The sequence below is a fragment of the Urocitellus parryii genome, chromosome 14 (assembly GCF_045843805.1).
Source record: "Urocitellus parryii isolate mUroPar1 chromosome 14, mUroPar1.hap1, whole genome shotgun sequence".
NCBI classification, from domain to species: domain Eukaryota; kingdom Metazoa; phylum Chordata; class Mammalia; order Rodentia; family Sciuridae; genus Urocitellus; species Urocitellus parryii.
In genome coordinates, this window is record NC_135544.1 from 1,479,278 (window position 1) to 1,495,360 (window position 16,083).

Sequence of the window (16,083 nt, forward strand, 5' to 3'; positions counted from 1 at the left end):
AAACCAAAGCATCAAGGAGGAAAACTGGCTCTTTCTGGAACTTTTTGTGGGGACACAGAGAATGTCAATGTATGATAAGTGAAGGGAGGCAGAGGTAGACAAAGCGTTCTACCCACAAGGCCAACACATTCACGTACAAAGTCTGGGTGAAGGGAGAGGGGAACATACAACATACAACACAGTATCAAAAAGTAAAAGGAACACACTAAATGTACAAGCTGGTGACAGGTGAGTCCATAGACCATTGAGATAGGTCCTTCCAGCATCAATCATGTTTTTTCCTCATCTGTTATCTCAAGGTTATATACAGATGTGGTGAGTTTCTCAGAGAAGGAGAGGCAGGCAGGCTTCAATCGTTGGTTTCTGATCTGCCTATGCCATGTAGGCATCCAACTCCGCATCCAGGTGTCCTTTAGTTTTCAACATGTATGCATCCAACTGGTTGTCCAGCTGCTCCTTGGTCAATAACAGAGCGAGTGAGGGCACTTCTGCCCCATCCACCACCTTAGCCTCCAAAGCCCCCTCTTCCCTGACCTATCATGCCCCAACCTCTACCATTGAGTCTGCCATGACCCAGGCTCCATGCCCTCGGCCCCACTCTCCTAGGACCTCCATGACCACCAATACCACCTCTTCTTAAACCCATTCAGGGAGCTATGACTCATCTACCTCAGAGCAGGTTTTAGTCTCGAAGCGACATCCTGCTCCTAAGTAGGATTCTGGTGGCATGTCCCTCATGTAGTCCTCCTCTGGATAAGCCTCTCTGGATTATGGGCAGACCTCGTCCTCCAATTGCTCCCCTGACCAGGGCCCCTACATGTCAGCCTGACTGTGCCTGGATGTTACTCTTACCCAGGTGCTGCTTTAAGCTCTGCAAGAAGCAGATATGATAACAAGAGACAGAAGATGTGGTTTCAAAGACAAACAGAGAAAGCCTAAACTTTGGGGAACTCAAGGGTTGATTTTAAGGACAAATACAAGGAAGGCCTAGAGCATCACCGAAGCCAGGGAAATAATACATCCACATAAATTATAGGAGCGTATCACATTTATAAATATACATGTCACTTAGGAACATGTGAATACAGATAATTAAAATACCACATCCTAAGAGATAAAGATAGAAGCACATATGCTTGAGAAAAAGCAAAAATAGACATTAAATGTGTTAAGCGTTTTAACATCAACTTGATAAAGATCACTGGCCAAACATACTGAATGAACAAAGCTCTCAGATAGAAACTGCCTTTAAACACCTTAATTATTCTCAGTTTCAAATGATCATTTTTTTTTCCAGTTCCAAGTGAGTACTTTTGAGAAGTTCAATCATTTAAGAGCCCATGAAGGGCTGGGGATGTGGCTCAAGCGGTAGCGCGCTCGCCTGGCATGCGTGCGGCCCGGGTTCGATCCTCAGCACCACATACCAACAAAGATGTTGTGTCCGCCGAGAACTAAAAAATAAATATTAAAAAGATTCTCTCTCTCTCTCTCCTCTCTCACTCTCTCTTTAAAAAAAAAAAAAGAGCCCATGAAGATATTTCTCTATTATATCTGACATGGTTAAGCTTAATGGAATGAAAAGGAAGAACACTTAACTGTTAATAGAATCCAAAACAAAAACAAACTAAAAAGCAGAATGGAAAGAAAGTGAAATGGAGCAAATCAAGTGCCTCTTACAAGGCCCAGGAACGGCACTCGACGGTCTCTGGACATATTCATGGCTTCCTACCTGCCTCTTACAGGCCAGACATAACACTGCTGGCCTTGGACTGGGCAGCAAGCCTTTGCAGCCAGGGTATATTATGCTACTGTGCTGCACCACCCCTGTATCAATGCAAAAAAAAAAAAAAAAAAAAAAAAAAAACAAACTTGAATTAAAGAGAGGGAGTCTGGATTCTTTTTAAAATACATCCCACCAGATAAATATTTCAGACAGTTTATCATAAAAAAAATCTTCTGATATGGGTTTTGAAACAATCACCAATTTGCTTTTTGTACCACATTAAGATGCCTCTAAGAACAGAGATCTGTAGCCTTGTATGGGTATTTAGCTTACAACAGGTTTTTTTGCATTGGACCCCAGGGCCATTTAAGTAAGATTAAGAAGGAGCTGAAGTTGCTGTTGGCTGCCTCACCACTCATTTAGGGACATCTAGGTAGTGCTTTTTTTTCTTTTTTTTATTTATATATAACAGCAGAATGCATTACAATTCTTACTATATAGAGAGAGCACAATTTTTGATATCTCTGGTTGTATATATAGTATGTTGACACAAATTTATGTCTTCCTACCTGTACTTTGGGTAATAATTATCATCACATTCAACCCTCATTAATTAGCCCATACCCCCTCCCTTCCCCTCCAAAACCTCTGCCCTATCTAGAGTTTGCCTATTCCTCCCATGCTCCCTCTCCCTATCCCACTATGAATCAACCTCCTTATATCAAAGAAAACATTCCACGTTTGATGTTTGGGGATTGGGTAATTTCACTTAGCATTATCTTCTCTAACTCCATCCATTTACCTGCAAATGCCATGATTTTATTCTCTTTTATTGCTCAGTAATATTCCATTAAATATATATACCACATTTTTTAATCTATTCATCTATTTAAGGGCATCTAGGTTGGTTCCACAGTTTAGCTATTGTGAATTGTGGTGCTATATATAAACATTGATGAGGCCGTTTCCCTGTAGTATACTGTTTTTAAGTCCTTTGTGTATAGATCGAGGAGAGGGATAGCTGAGTCAAATGGGGATTCCATTCCCAATTTTCCAAGAAATCGCCACACTGCTTTCCATATTGGCTGCACCAATTTGCAGTCCCACCAGCAGTGTATGAGTGTACCTTTTCCCCCACATCCTCCCAACACTTATTGTTGTTTGTATGCCTAATAGCTGTCATTCTGACTGGAGTGAGATGAAATCTTAGAGAAGTTTTGATTTGCATTTCTCTAATTGCTAGTGATTATGAACATTTTTTCATATATTTGTTGATTGATTGTACATCATCTTCTGAGAAGTGCCTCTTCAATCCTTGGCCCATTTATTGATTGGGATATTTGGGTTTTTTTGTTTGTTTTTGTTTTTATTTTGTTTTTGGTGTTTATATGCCCTAGTGATTAGAGCTCTATCTGATGTGTGAGGGGTAAAGATTTGCTCCCAAGATGTAGGCTCTCTATTTACCTCACAGATTGTTTCTTTTGCTGAGAAGAAACTTTATAGTTTGAGTCCATCCCATTTATTGATTCTTGATTTTATTTTATTTTTTTTTATTGGTCGTTCATAACATTACATAGTTCTTAATACATCATATTACACGGTTGATTCACGTGGATTATGAACTCCCGCTTTTACCCCGTATACAAATTGCTGTATCACATCAGTTTCCCTTCCATTGATTGACATATTGCCTTTCAAGTGTCTGATGTATTCTGCTGTCTGTCCTATTCTCTACTATCCCCCCTCCCCTCCCCTCCCCTCCCCTCCCCTTTTCTCTCTCTACCCCTTCTACTGTAAATCATTACTTCCATTTGTATTATCTTGTCTTGCCCCTCCTTTCCTCTTATATGACATTTTGTATAACCCTGAGGATCGCCTTCCATTTCCATGCAATTTCCCTTCTCACTCCCTTTCCCTCCCACCTCTCATCCCTGTTTAATGTAAATCTTCTTCTCAAGCTCTTCGTCCCTACCCTGTCCTTGTTGACTCCCCTTATATCAAAGGAGTCATTTGGTATTTGTTTTTTAAAGATTGACTAGCTTCACTTAGCATAATCTGCTCTAATGCCATCCATTTCCCTCCAAATTCTATGATTTTGTCATTTTTTAATGCAGAGTAATACTCCATAGTATATAAATGCCACATTTTTTTTTATCCATTCATCTATTGAAGGGCATCTAGGCTGGTTCCACAGTCTTGCTATCGTGAATTGAGCTGCTATGAACATCGATGTAGCAGTGTCCCTGTAGCATGCTCTTATTAGGTGTTTAGGGAATAGACCGAGAAGGGGAATAGCTGGGTCAAATGGTGGTTCCATTCCCAGCTTTCCAAGAAATCTCCATACTGCTTTCCAAATTGGCTGCACCAATTTGCAGTCCCACCAGCAATGAACAAGAGTGCCCTTTTCCCCGCATCCTCTCCAGCACTTATTGTTGTTTGACTTCCTAATGGCTGCCAGTCTTACTGGAGTGAGATGGTATCTTAGGGTAGTTTTGATTTGCATTTCTCTGACTGCTAGCGATGGTGAGCATTTTTTCATGTACTTGTTGATTGATTGTATGTCCTCCTCTGAGAAGTGTCTGTTCAGGTCCTTGGCCCATTTATTGATTGGGTTATTTGTTATCTTATTGTCTAATTTTTTGAGTTCTTTGTATATTCTGGTTATTAGGGCTCTATCTGAAGTGTGTGGAGTAAAGATTTGTTCCCAGGATGTAGGCTCCCTGTTTATCTCTCTTATTGTTTCTTTTGCTGAGAAAAAAACTTTTTAGTTTGAGTAAGTCCTATTTGTTGATTCTATTTGTTAACTCTAGCGCTATGGGTGTCCTATTGAGGAATTTGGAGCCCGATCCCACAGCGTGTAGATCATAACCAACTTTTTCTTCTATCAGATGCCATGTCTCTGATTTAATATCAAGCTCCTTGATCCATTTTGAGTTAACTTTTGTGCACGGCGAGAGATAGGGATTCAGATTCATTTTGGTGCAAATGGATTTCCAGTTTTCCCAGCACCATTTGTTGAAGATGCTATCTTTCCTCCATTGCATGCTTTTAGCCCCTTTATCAAATATAAGATAGTTGTAGTTTTGTGGATTGGTTACTGTGTCCTCTATTCTGTACCATTGGTCCACCCTCCTGTTTTGGTACCAGTACCATGCTGTTTTTGTTACTATTGCTCTGTAGTATAGTTTGAAGTCTGGTATCGCTATACCGCCTGATTCACACTTCCTGCTTAGTATTGTTTTTGCTATTCTGGGTCTTTTATTATTCCATATGAATTTCATGATTCTTTTATCGATTTCTACAAGATATGCTGTTGGGATTTTGATTGGCATTGCATTGAACTTATAGAGGACTTTTGGTAATATCGCCATTTTGATGATGTTAGTTCTGCCTATCCATGAGCAGGGTATATTTTTCCATCTTCTAAGGTCTTCTTCTATGTCTTTCTTTAGGGTTCTGTAATTTTCATTGTATAAATCTTTCACCTCTTTTGTTAGGTTGATTCCCAAGTATTTTATTTTTTGGGGGGATATTGTGAATGGAGTAGTTGTCCTCATTTCCGTTTCAGAGGATTTGTCGCTGATATACAGGAATGCCTTTGATTTATGCGTGTTGATCTTATATCCTGCCACTTTGCTGAATTCATTTATTAGCTCTAATAGCTTCTTTGTAGACCCTTTTGGGTCTGCTAGGTATAGAATCATATCATCTGCAAATAGTGATAATTTAAATTCTTCTTTTCCTATTTTTATGCCTTTAATTTCTTTCGTCTGCCTAATTGCTCTGGCCAGTGTTTCGAGGACTATGTTGAACAGAAGTGGTGAGAGAGGGCATCCCTGTCTTGTACCAGATCTTAGAGGGAATGCCTTCAATTTTTCTCCATTCAGAATGATGCTGGCCTGTGGCTTATCATAGATTGCTTTTACAATGTTGAGGTATGATCCAGTTATCCCTAATTTTTCTAGAGTTTTGAACATAAAGGGATGCTGTACTTTGTTGAAAGCTTTTTCTGCATCTATCGAGATGATCATATGGTTCTTATTTTTAAGTCTATTGATGTGGTGGATAACATTTATTGATTTCCATATATTGAACCAACCTTGCATACCAGGGATGAATCCTACTTGATCATGGTGTATAATTTTTTTGATATGTATTTGAATCTGATTCACCAGAATTTTATTGAGGATTTTTGCATCAAGGTTCATTAGAGATATTGGTCTGTAGTTTTCCTTCTTTGATGTGTCTTTGTCTGGGTTCGGAATCAGGGTGATGTTGGCCTCGTAGAACGAATTTGGAAGTTCTCCCTCTTTTTCTATTTCCTGAAATAGCTTGAAAAGTATTGGTGTTAGTTCCTCTTTAAAGGTTTTGTAAAACTCTGCTGTATACCCATCCGGTCCTGGGCTTTTCTTAGTTGGTAGTCTTTTGATGGTTTCTTCTATTTCCTCTATTGTTATTGGTCTGTTTAGGTTGTCTATATCCTCCTGGCTCAATCTGGGCAGATCATAAGACTCAAGGAATTTATCTATGCCTTCACTATCTTCTATTTTATTGGAGTATAAGGATTCAAAGTAATTTCTGATTATCTTCTGTATTTCTGAAGTGTCTGTTGTGATATTGCCTTTTTCATCCCGTATGCTAGTAATTTGGGTTCTCTCTCTTCTTCTCTTCTTTAGCATGGCTAAGGGTCTGTCAATTTTATTTATTTTTTCAAAGAACCAACTTTTAGTTTTGTCAATTTTTTCAATTGTTTCTTTTGTTTCAATTTCATTAATTTCAGCTCTGATTTTAATTATTTCTTGCCTTCTACTTCTTTTGCTGTTGTTTTGCTCTTCTTTTTCTAGGATTTTGAGATGAAGTATGAGATCATTTATTTGTTGGTTTTTTCTTTTTTTGAGGAATGAACTCCAAGCAATGAATTTTCCTCTTAGAACTGCTTTCAATGTGTCCCATAGATTCTGATATGTTGTGTCTGTGTTTTCATTTAACTCTAGGAATTTTTTAATTTCCTCCTTGATGTCTTCTAAAACCCATTGATCACTCAGCAACCTATTGTTCATTCTCCAGGTGATGTTTGATTTTTCCTTTCTTCTCTTATCATTGATTTTCAGTTTCATTCCATTATGATCAGACAAGATGCATGGTATTATCTCTTCCTCTTTGTATTGTCTAAGAGTTGCCCTGTGACATAGTATATGGTCTATTTTTGAGAAGGTTCCATGTGCTGCTGAGAAAAAAGTGTAGCTACTTGATGTTGGGTGGTATGGTCTATATATGTCAATTAAGTCTATGTTGTTAATTGTGTTATTGAGTTCTATAGTTTCCTTATTTAACTTTTGTTTGGAAGATCTGTCCAGTGGTGAGAGAGGTGTGTTGAAGTCTCCCATGATTACTGTATGGTGGTCTATTAGACTCTTGAACTTGAGAAGAGTTTGCTTGATGAACATGGCTGCACCATTATTTGGGGCATATATATTTATGATTGTTATGTCTTGTTGGTGTATGGTTCCCTTTAGCAGTATGAAGTGTCCTTCTTTATCCCTTTTGATTAGCTTTGGCTTGAAATCTATTTTATTAGATATGAGTATGGACACTCCTGCTTGTTTCCGTGGTCCATATGAGTGATATGATTTTTCCCAACCTTTCACCTTCAGTCTATGTACATCTTTTCCTATCAAATGCGTCTCCTGTAGACAGCATATTGTTGGGTCTTGTTTTTTGATCCATTCTACTAGCCTGTGTCTCTTAATTGGTGAGTTTAAGCCATTAACATTTAGGGTTATTATTGAGATATGGTTTGTTCTTCTATCCATATTTGTTTATTGATGTTACTAAACCTGATTTGTTATCCTCTTTGACTACTTTCCCCCCTTTACTGTCCTACCTCCCATTGTTGGTTATCAATGTTATTTTCCATTTCCTCTTCCTGTAATGTTTTGCCAAGGATTTTTTGAAGAGATGGTTTTCTAGCTGTGAATTCTTTTAACTTTTGTTTATCGTGGAAGGTTTTAATTTCATCTTCTAACCTGAAGCTTAATTTCGCCGGATACAGGATTCTTGGTTGGAATCCATTTTCTTTAAGCGTTTGAAATATGTTATTCCAGGATCTTCTAGCTTTCAGAGTCTGCGTTGAGAGATCAGCTGTTATCCTGATTGGTTTACCCCTAAGTGTAATCTGCTTCCTTTCCCTTGTAGCTTTTAAAATTCTCTCCTTATTCTGTATGTTGGACATCTTCATTATAATGTGTCTAGGTGTGGATCTCTTATGATTTTGCACATTCGGCGTCCTGTAGGCTTCTAGGATTTGGGATTCTGTCTCATTCTTCAAGTCTGGGAAGTTTTCTTGTATTATTTCACTGAATAGGTTGCTTAATCCTTTGGTTTGGAGCTCTGTGCCTTCCTGTATCCCAATGACTCTTAAGTTTGGTCTTTTGATATTATCCTATAGCTCTTGAATGTTCTGCTCATGGTTTCTTAGTAGACTTGCTGAGCTATCTATGTTCTTTTCAAGTTGAAATACTCTGTCTTCATTGTCTGATGTTCTATCTTCTAAGTGATCCACTCTGCTGGTAGTATTCTCAATTGAGTTTTTAAGTTGGTTTATTGTTTCCTGCATTTCTAGTATTTCTATTTGTTTGTTTTTTATTACCTCTATCTCCCTGTGAAATTGATCTTTTACTTCCTGGATTTGTTTGTCAATGTGATCTTTCATTGTCTGATTTTGCTGTCTCATGTCTTCCTTGAGACTCCAGATCATCTGAAGCATGTATGTCCTGAGCTCTCTATCTGACATTCCATCTGTTGCAGCTATTACCTCTTCTAAAGTTGAATTGACCTGCATTGCCTGTGGTCCTTTCTTTCCTTGTCGTTTCATACTGCTGGCGTTTCTTTCTGCTTGGTGAAATTGTTGTGTCTTTGATATTTTCCCCCTCTATTTATTTATATTGCTCTTGTATAGTTGAAAAATCACCCTTGCAGGGCAGGTAGTGGCTGTGATCCTCCTCCAATTAGTGTGATCCGTCTACCATGCTGGCAGGCCCTAGGTCTGCTTTGCTGGTCGGTCAAAGGTCCACCTACCCAGCAGGCGCCAGGGGCACCTGTGTCACTCCATAGGTTGCTGGGCCTAACCTTCCGATGGGTTGCAGGTTGGCCTAGCTTGCAGGCACTGGGGGAGGGGCCGGTTCCGCCCCTCAGCAGGCTTTGGGCCCGCTCTGCTGGTGTTCACAGTACCCCTCCTACCTGCAGACACTGGGGGAGGGGACGGGCCTAGCCCTCAGCCGTCCGCCGGACCTGTCCTTGTGGGTCCGGTCTGCTTTCCCCGCTGGCGCGTGTAGCTGCTGTCACTTGGCTGGTTGCTGGTCCTTAATTCTATTGCTAGGTCCGAGACGGCTCCCCTCTCTGGTTCGCTCCTCTAGCTGCCCAGCAGGGCAGCAAGGATTACTCAGGGCTAGCAGGAGAGAGCTTGATTCTTGATTTTAATTCTTGTGCCACAGGAGTCTTATTAAGGAAGTTGGGGCCTAATCCCACATTTTGGAGATTAGGGCCTACTTTTTCTTCTATTAGACACAGAGTCTCTCTAGTTGTATTCCTAGGTCTTTGATCCATTTTGAGGATCAAAGATCTAGGTGCTTTTTAGCACAACTTTCAGCACTGATTGTGCAGCCCTCTTCAAATCCCGAGAATCAAAGGAACCAGTCGCCTGTGCTCCTCCCAGGCCTGCCATCAGGGCTGAGTTGATGGTGGAGGGGCTCAGGTGCACTAGGTGAGTGGTTGGTAAATAAGTAAGCGGTAGAATGCGAGGTTCATGGGTTTAGGTTGACTGCCTAGCCGGTCAATCTGCCAGGTCGTCTGGCTTACCCTCTCTGCCTTTACTCTGTGCCATCACAGCTGCCCTTGCCAACTCCTGCTCGGGGTCCAAAACAAAATGGCCACCCCGCTCAGAGCAGAGTCCCATGCTGATTTTTGATAGTGCTGTTTGGGTCTTCTTTGTCTTGGCAAATCTTGCTACAGATTCCTTAATTTTATTGATCTTTAGGAAAGAGTGGGAAAGGTAGTCTGAACCTGGGACAGTCAAGAAGGCAGAAGGGGTGAGCAGAGCAGCTGTGACCAGGAGCACAACTAATCTAAGCTGGAGACTAGATTTCACTTTCATTGGTAGAGAAAACCACTGGTCCAAGACAATGTTCAACTTGATTGTCATGATGAAGACCCATCTTCTGTATGCATATTGTACAAGATTTAACCACTTCTCAATTGGATGCAAAGCACATACATTTTTACCACTCATTCTCCCAAGAACTCAGGAGGGGCTATTTACTGATAAACTCAGAAGATGTGAAAAATCCTAAGGTTCATGTGAATTCACAGTACCTCAGCTTTTCAGTATCACAGCTGAGTAGCACAGCACAGTACAGGTGTTGCCTGAAGCTTAGCTCACTGCTTCTGCCCAGAATTGCAGGACTCTGAGGACCCACATAGGACTAGCCTGGGAAAATATCAGTTCATCATTCAAAGGATGAGGTTCCCACTGCATGCTTAGGACCTCGGCATTACATTACAGTTGAATGATCTTAAGTCAAAGTATTGCAAGTCAGGGACCATCTGTATTTATATTAGGTCTTGTACCTTCATCAATTAGGAATTCACAAAATCCACTGGATTACATCCAAATAATCACCTTATAACCTCATTAACACAGTAAGGAAGATACATGAGCGGAGATAGAAGAACTTGAAATAATAAGAATGTATGTACATTTTTAAGGAAGGAAGAAGACCACTGAGGCAAAAAGGTGAGGGGAAAGGGAGGCCCTCTAGCTAGCAATAAACATCCTAGTCAGATCCAAAGCTAGGGAAAAGGTCCAGAGCTCAGATCAATCAGATTGGCATCAAACCAGGGTGTGGGTATTGTAGAGGTGTCAAGCCAAGTGTTCATGAAGATGCCCTTGTGCTCAACAATGAGTGCTTTAGATCCATGGTGTTTAAGGCTGGCTACAGGATTGGACCCTGGGTCTGGAATGGGCACTCCAAAACCAGCCTTCCATCCAGTCCTAGCAGTGCAGGTCCCAAGAACACTGCAGGCCTGAGAGTGGAGGTAGCTAATTGTGAAGCCCTGTCCTGGATCCAGCCTACCTGTGGGCAAGTCCATACCAGTTCTGGGGGCTATGACCCATGCACTGCACCTGGGGAAAGGCTGACCATGCATTGAGTGGTGTGCCAAAGGGGTCTGGGGTGATGATGTCATACCCCCAAGTCCTGATTGCCCTGTGTTATCACTTAAAAATTGAAGTGTTGAAAGTTAAGCCATAGCCTGGACTGGGCACCCTGGGTTACCCTAAAAGAATGTGCTGATGCTGCCCACCAGTGGCCCTAGATGGAGTCTGAGATGTAGCTCCAGAACTCATGGATGCTGGTGACTGGCACTTGGTCCCTGAGCCTGATGTGTACCCCAAATTGTGGAGAAGTGAGCCAAGGCAATGCTGCCAGTCTGCTGGGAAGCAGAAAGAGACTGGAAGAAGACAGTCTAGGAAGGAGGGGTGGTATCCAAGGGCTCAACAGCTGCAAGCTTTGAGTGTGATGGTGCACAGGCTCTGCTTGCCAGGAGAGAGGTCAATGGTGGTTCATAACTGGGACCATTATGAGCAGGAGGGCATCACAGAAAGAGATTCTCCATTGTTCCCAGATGCAGACTGAGGAGTAGTTGGTGGGACACAGGAATTGTTCAAATTGGAGTTGGGACTGGAGAACTGAGGTATTGGGAAGCCAGTGGAGAATGATCCATTTGCTGACTGCCTGTGCTTCCTAGGGCCGTGGACTTGGGGTTCTGGACAGGAGCTATCAGTGGGAGATGGTAATATCACTGCTGTAGAAAGGGGAGTAGTGTCAGGCTGGGATATAGCTCAGTTAGTAGAGAGCTTGCCTCACATGCACAAGGCCCTGGGTTCAATCCCCAGAATCAAAAAAAAAAAAAAAAAAAGAAGAAAGAAGAAAGGGGAGTAGTATCCATGGCCATGTCCTCAGGATGCACAATGGGATGGTGAGTCAGGTGAGCAGAGGACTTGGCTGTGCTGATGGAAGAGACACTGGAAGCACTTAAGTTCTGGCTATGGCTGTTAGGATTGCAGTTGGAAGGCACCAGAGTGAGGCTTGGAATGGAATGAGGAAGAGGAGTAGCAAAAGGAGGAGGAGCAGGAGGAGGAGAAAAAAATCAACACACATGGGGGTTGGGGATTCCATTCTGCAGGGAATACTCTTGGAGAGAAAAGGACCTGGTTATGAGGTGTGGGAAGGTAAACAATGAGAGGCGCCATAGCTCTGATCAGGAAAACAGGATGGTGAAACCAAGCAAGGGACTCCCACATTAGGACTGGGCCTCAAGGGAGAAAGAGAGTTAGTGGGATGAGACAGAGGAAGGGAACTATGGATTCCCTCTGGGGTGTCTTATATAGAAATCAAAATCAACTTATGTATATCCATGTATAGTAGCACAGAATAAATATTTCAATTACAAAAGGGAGAAATGGGCACATAGAAAGAAGAAAAGGATAGAAGTCAAGACAAAAACCCAGCTGGGCCAACAAGTCCTCTATCCCCCATGCTCAGCATCTGGGGCACATGTTGTGCACAGTGGGCTTCAAAGGACTTGGGCAGCCTTGACCCTTGGCCTCTCACATAAACTAGTTCTGTGCTCAGCTAGTAACATTGCCTGACATATATTGCACATTACCAGCATCTTTTAATCCAAGGATTCTCTTCTGAAGCTTCAGCTTTCTTCTCACAGCTTCACGAATTACCTTCTCAGGGCCTACCTACAGGGATTCTAGCTTCATTATACTTTGACCTGCCAGGCCTTCCTTTGAAATCTTGCTGGAAGTCTTCATGACCACCTAACTACAGCATCCTGCATTCCTGCAGAACCAGCACCATGTGGTTGAAGCCAGTGTATATCTCCATCTCAAGCAGTAGTGAAGCCTCTTGGAACCATGGCTGCAGCAGCCTTTGGGTGTCTGAGCCTGGTGAAACCCATTCCTAGTGGTTCATCTTCTGAAAGGAATTTTTATTCTATATTATATGAATATGAATTGCTCATAGGATCTTGCCAATTCCTGAAATGTCCTTAAGTGTTCTCCCCTATTGCCTCTGTGTCTTCGTTTAGCTTCACTCTAGTGACAGCAATGCACTAAAAACCACAACTTCCTGAAATCCAGTTTTACTCCAACTTTTCTGACCAAAATGCAAGTTTGCATTCTTCCTTCTGCTCTATATTATCACAGTAAACCTGGTTAAGCTGCTAGAAATATCCATACCACTGCCTGAATGCTGTACTGCCTTAAAATTTCCTCCTCCAGATTAATTAGTGGAGGAAATTTTAAGGCAGTACAGCCACAAAAACAATGACAGGTCATGTGCACAATGTAGACAATATCTTTACCAGGGGCTGGGTTGCGGCTCAGTGATAGAGCACTTGCCTAGCAAGTGTGAGGCACTGGGTTCAATCCTCAGCACTGCATTAAAATAAATTAATAAACAACAATATTGTGTCCATCTACAACTAAAATTTTTTTTAAGATCTTTTCCAGGATGTAACATAAACGTATTCTAGTCCCTTTTCCAATAGAGTTCTCCTCCTGTGCAAACTCATGAGCACAGTGTTTCCTATCAACAGTCCTATCAGCATTTTGGTCTTCAGAGCTTCTACCAGAACCACACGAAAAGCTTCCTTTAACCATATGAATGCATTAAGGAACTGCTTCATTTAGGGTCTTATAACCCCATCATTTCACCTCAAAACTTTCTTACATTGTCTCATGCATGAGCTACCTCATATCGAAAACTGTAATATCTTATAATGGTCCTGCTCAAATATGATTTATCCTCAGATGCAAAGACTCCATGGAACCCAGCCTGAGAGCAATAAGAATGGTCTCTGGAGTGGAACTTTGGAGGCTAGACTAATGAAAAGTGTTTGGATAAACTGTGCTTAATTTTGCAACTGTTGGTTTGATGTTTGCTTCTTGCTGGATTCCCTGGTTTTCCATATCCAAGAGAGTCCAGCCTCCAAGTGTTGGCAACTAACATAAACTGGAAAAGACACAATTCTGATCTTGACACTCAAAATGGCTACTTCCAGGTGGAACAGTGCAGAGATATGATCTCCTACTGACACATGGTACATGGTGGACTGGTGTCCCTGTTGCCTGTTGCATCACTGCCACCAACACCCAGCTATATTCCCTGCTGGATCCTGCACTGCACTGACATTTTATATATATATATATATATATATATATATATATATATATATATATATATATATAGAGAGAGAGAGAGAGAGAGAGAGAGAGAGGAGAGAACAGGCTACGGATGAGAGTTGGCGTCACAGTGCCTGCAATACAGGGAATAAGCCCCAGTCAGTCTCAAAATATGTGCAACAAAGTGACAGGTGTCTGTTTTGTTCACGGTCACAATATGCTCCCAACTGTTCAACTATCAGCTACAGTGGTTCACATCCTGGATTGACAGTCACCAACCACACTGTTGCACATCCAGTATCAAAGCCAATTGCTGTCAATCCTGTGAGCTCTGGAATAGCAGGATCTGGAAACTGCTGCCACTCCTGGACCGTGCTGGGTCCCATGATGTGCATCATGGGTTTAGGGATCTGCCATCTAGTGGCACAATTTACTTCACCCTCTTGACTTTCATATGGTGGGCACAGTGGGTGCAGAGACCAAGAGCACCTCTCTAACATCCCAGTAGCAGAGCAGTCACCCACCACCCCAAATTAGCTGGCCAGGTATAAATTCTCATTATAGGACATTTTTCTAAATCAGTAATCAATGTGGAAATATTTTGCCTTGACAAATTTGACCTCAACATGATCACTTCTACAAAGCCCAAGCATCTCAGAAGAATCACCTATTAGGAACTGAACATTACTTTGCCTTGAAATGACAAGTGGGCAAATATTACAGATCACAGAAAGCATTCTGGTTCCAAGGCCTGGCTGTGCCACTACAGGGTGACTGACCTCAGAAAGGGTGGGTGGATTTCTGTGCTCTTAACAAAGGTCTTCAAGGAAGTGAATGGAATCTGCAGGAAGGGGTGTGTGGATGACAGCATGCCCCTCACTCTGGACACCCCTCCCTCTCCTCAGAAGGCTAAGGGCAGCAGGTGAGGCTCTAGCCTTGAGGGAAGATGTCCCTAAAAGTAAGGTAGAATCCAAGAAATGGAGATGTCGCTGGAGGGACATGGCAGGATCTGAGTCGCCCTGAGGTTGGGCTTTCAGCACCACTTGCAAGGCCCTTCCACGTCTAGCATCTCCAAACCCCTTTCCTGCCCCGGAGGAGAGGACTGGTCACGTGCCCAAAATAGCACCCTGGACAAGCACCACAGAGCCTGAGCAACTAGTACTCAAGACCAAAGATCAATGTGGAATCAGGCTGCAGTCCCACAGTCTACACATCACACATCTGATAGGAAAGCGGGGAGTCCCCAGGAGCTACGAAGTGCAACCCAGCAGTGGACAGTGGGCCTTGCCCTTTACCCTGGGGACGTTCTCTTCACCAACCATTCTTCCCCACGAGATCCCTGCCCGCCCTCTCCCCGTCACCTGTTCCAGCCATACGTCAGAAGAACTGGACTCCGAGGTGTGCGTTTGGACAACGGAAGTTAGCAGTGTCCTAGCCCGGCTGCCTCGGTCTCTTCTCTCCTCTCCGGATTGGCCTCCACCACTTCCTCTGAATGGACAGTCATCTCAGCAAGCGAGGTCGCCGACCAGCTGGCCCTCTCGGCCTATCGCCCGCCCAGTGGCCTGACCTGCCAGCCTCCAGCTTTGAGCAGGATCACCCTGCTGCCCCAGCATTTGCCATCAGTTCTGCCTGCAGACACTTCCACCAAGAAACCTGTCCTTTGTGCCTTGCTTGGCTGTGCCTTGCTGGGCTGGCTGCTACAGAGGCCCTCTCCTGCAGGTGGCGCTCTGCTCTCGGTGGATCCTCCCGCCGCTCTCCTGGAGGGACCACAGGGAAAAGTACTCGCTGTCCACTGAAGGTTCTGACCCTTTGAGAATCCTCCTCCCAAGCCCAGACCCTTCACCACTGAAGCAGGTCCACCATGGTGTGTAGCCCAGGACACTTGGTCACATATCTTCTTTTTCCTTGGGAAAGCAAACAGAGGTGAGGGCCCAACAGCAACCAGAGGAACTGATGGCATCAGCAGTAGAAGTGTCTGTGGTGGCACAGGACAGGGATGTGGAAGAGGAAGAGGAGAATGAAAGAGGAGGAAGATGAGGAGGAGGCAGAGAGCAAAGAGATTATGCAGGACAATTTGGAAATGGGCACCCCCAGCAATAGGAGAGTAGCA

At 42.9% G+C, this 16,083-nt stretch overlaps 1 pseudogene; it reads right to left on the reverse strand.

Moving 5' to 3' along the window:
* Window positions 1–372: 372 nt before the first annotated feature.
* On the reverse strand, window positions 373–14,368 carry LOC144250186 (chromatin target of PRMT1 protein-like; annotated as a pseudogene).
* Window positions 14,369–16,083: the final 1,715 nt, after the last annotated feature.